The sequence below is a fragment of the Physeter macrocephalus genome, chromosome 18 (genome assembly GCF_002837175.3).
Source record: "Physeter macrocephalus isolate SW-GA chromosome 18, ASM283717v5, whole genome shotgun sequence".
NCBI classification, from domain to species: Eukaryota; Metazoa; Chordata; class Mammalia; order Artiodactyla; family Physeteridae; genus Physeter; species Physeter macrocephalus.
The window spans coordinates 36,154,655-36,158,301 of record NC_041231.1 but is presented as its reverse complement, the minus strand read 5'-3'; the positions used below and the strand labels follow the sequence as shown (position 1 = coordinate 36,158,301).

At 41.5% G+C, this 3,647-nt stretch overlaps 1 non-coding gene across 1 annotated transcript; it reads left to right on the top strand.

Annotated features, from left to right (window-relative positions):
- The first annotated feature begins 3,333 nt into the window (after positions 1-3,333).
- Positions 3,334-3,438, top strand: LOC112064975 (U6 spliceosomal RNA). The gene has a single exon (XR_002891764.1). It is a non-coding gene; the product is annotated as a U6 spliceosomal RNA (small nuclear RNA).
- Positions 3,439-3,647: the final 209 nt, after the last annotated feature.

The window sequence follows — 3,647 nt, the reverse complement described above, 5'->3', positions numbered from 1 at the left end:
ACTGAAGCCCGTGAGCCACAACTACTGAAGCCCGTGTGCTGCAACTACTGAAGCCCACGCACCTAGAGCCCATGCTCTACAACAAGAGAAGCCACTGCAATGAGAAGCCTGCACACCGCAATGAAGAGTAGCCCTTGCTCGCCACAACTAGAGAAAGCCTGCGTGCAACAATGAAGACCCAACGCAGCCAAAAATAAATTTTAAAAAAATGTCCTAAAGAATAAAAGACTTCCATTTCAAAGGCAAATACAAATGGGGAGATATATTCATTTTCTATTGCTGCTATAATAAATTACCACACATGTAGTGACTTAGTGCAAATTTATTACCTTAAAATTCTATAGGTCAGAAGTCCAACTGGGTCTCACTAGGCTAAAATCAAGGCACTGGCCTTTCTGAAGTTTCTAGGAAAGTATCAGTTTCTTTGCCTTTTTCCATCGTCTAGAGGCTTCCTTCATTTCTTGGAGGCTTCCTCTATCTTGGAAGTCAGCAACAGGTTGAGTCTTCATGTCACATCTCTCTGATTTACTCACTGCGTCCCTCTTCCACTTTTAAGGACTCATGTGATTAAAAACAGATCCACCCAGATAATCCAAGATAAGATCCCCAGCTCAAATTCTGTACCCTTAATTGTACCGGCAAAGTCTCCTTTGCCTTGTAACGTAGCATACTCATAGGTTCTGCAGATTAGAATATGGACATCTTTGAGGGGCCATTATTCTGCCTACTACAAAAGGCATGGAAAATGTTGGTAAAGGTGAAAATAAGTAGAGATGCTTCATTCTGTGTGGACAAATAGATACAACGTGATGCCATTTTTCTACTTATGGTGGTTATCTCTGGGCAGTGGAATTATGGGTAATTTTTCTTTATACATCTCTGTTTTCCAAGTTTTCTACATTACAAATAAAATACTTTTTAAAAAAACATATTTTAGTTATTTAGGAGAATGTCTGTGTTGTTAGGAAGTGCATGTTGAACTATTTCAGAGTAGTGTCATGATGTCTGCAACTCACTGTCAAAAGTTCAGAAAACACACACACACACACACACACAGATTCATAGATAGATAAGGCAAATATGGCCAAATGGTAACAACTTTTACCCAAAGAGGAGTATATATGTGCGTTCATTGCAATTGTAGTTTTCCTGTACATTTGAAATGTTTTATAATAAAAAACAAAACTTTAATGGACAGAGATTCTGTGTTGATTTCATATTATTCTAATTATCATTTTCAAGAATAACTTCAGAGTCTAAGAGTGAGAAGATAAATCACAAAATCAAGGTACGTTTTCTTCGGCAACCATCTTTGCCACTGATACCAAATTATATAATTAGATTCCAGGAGCTAGAGAGATGGACCTGACTGGTTTCACTTGAAAAGGTCTCATTCTATAGGGATGCTTGTTCGTTGTCAGTAGCCCACTAATTTCTCCTAGCATTTCATGTGTTGTGCTTGTTAACATGCTGGACTTGTACAGAGGAGACTCGGTTCTCAAAGCAGTATGCCCAAGGTGGGACCAGCTCTATAATTTGACAGGCCCAGTACAAAGTAAAACTGAGGGACCTTTCGTTAAAAAAGTATTAAGAATTTCAAGACAGCAGAGTCCTCAAGCCCCATGTAAGGTCACACATTCATGAAATCAGCCCTACACAAAGCCCAGCAGATTCCAGCAACAGTCTCCTCCCACCAAGCCTCATATGCTGAGCATGCTCGGTGGGAATGGGGGTGGAGGAAGAGCAGGCCCTCTAGACTCATTTTACTGCATAGTCTCTTTACTCCATTTCAACCAGTCGTCTTAGGGATGCTTAAGATCAAAGACTCCTGAGAAATCTATGAATTCTCCAAATTATAACCATTCAGTGAGATGCTTTTGACCATTATCTATGACCGTGTTGTACAGTTGTAGGAACAATGCATTTATATGAAACAAAAGCTCTAACGGAGCTTATCAAAAGGAAATACAAATAATTACATTAAAAACGCATGATTTAAAATGTTATAGTCTTGGGACTTCCCTGGTGGCGCAGTGGTTACGAATCTGCTTGCCAATGCAGGGCACATGGGTTCGAGTCCTGGTCTGGGAAGATCCCACATGCCATGGAGCAATGAAGCCCGTGAGCCACAACTACTGAGCCTGCGCTCTAGAGCCCGAGAGCCACAACTACTGAAGCCCGCACGCCTAGAGCCCGTGCTCTGCAACAAGAGAAGCCACCACAATGAGAAGCCCGCGCACCTCAACGAAGACCTAGCACGGCCAAAAATAAATAAATAAAATAAAATAAAATGTTATAGTCTTCCTAGAATAAAGAATATACTTAGGGGCTTCCCTGGTGGCGCAGTGGTTGAGAGTCCGCCTGCCGATGCAGGGGACATGGGTTCATGCCCCGGTCCCGGAAGATCCCACATGCCGCGGAGCGGCTGGGCCCGTGAGCCATGGCCGCTAAACCTGCGCGTCCGGTGCCTGTGCTCCGCAACGGGAGAGGCCACAACGGTGAGAGGCCCGCGTACCGCAAAAAAAAAAAAAAAAAAAAAAAAAAAAAATATATATATATATATATACTTAAAATATTTTTTTAAACTCACTAGATGAACAAAACCACCATATAGAAACAGTCTCTGATATTTTAATTGGTAACTAAGTTATTTCAAAACAAACCCAAATATACCAATAAAAATTCAGAAAGAAAATGCCTCATGTGGCTTTCTGACCCATCCCTTTTATTCTTAAGCATTTGTTGCATTCCATCTAACATTCTTAAATTGATTATAAAAAGAGAACGCTTCCAGTAATCAAAAAGGGACTTACACAAGAGTGACAAAAATAAATAGAATTTCTTCTCTTCCTCTTCTTTCTCCCCTTGTCCAGGCTTTTTGCTATTGATATAAAGTATTTATCACTTTTAGGAATAAGACTCCTAGTGTTGATTTTCCATTTCTGATAAATGATATGGTATTTTTTAAAAGGGCATGCCTCATATGGCTTAGAAGAACATCTGGAAGGATATAGCTAATAAACTGTTAATAGTAGCTAGCCCTAGGCTGAGGATTTGTGATGAGGATAGAGAAGATTTATACTTTCCTTACTGTTGCTTATATGAATATATGCAATGAATATGTATTAGCTTTTTCAATCAAAAAAAAAAACCACTAAAGAAAATTTTTAAAAAGAAAAAAAAAACAAACAACCCAGCACGTACTGTAGATCTAGCATGGTGATTTAGGATCAGTCACTCAATCTCTTTAAGCCTCAGTTTCCTTACCTATAAAATGGGGTTAATACCACACAGAGATGTCATGAGGAAAATGTGTGGTAAATACATCCTCAGGTGCTCGCTTCGGCAGCACATATACTAAAATTGGAACGATAGAGAAGATTAGCATGGCCCCTGCGCAAGGATGACATGCAAATTCGTGAAGTGTTCCATACTTTTGTGTGTGTGTGTGTGTGTGCGCGGTACGCGGGCCTCTCCCTGTTGTGGCCTCTCCCGTTGCGGAGCACAGGCTCCGGACGCGCAGGCTCAGCGGCCATGGCTCACGGGCCCAGTCGCTGTGCGGCATGTGGGATCTTCCCGGACCGGGGCACGAACCCGTGTCCCCTGCATCGGCTGGCGGACTCTCAACCACTGCGCCACCAGGGAAG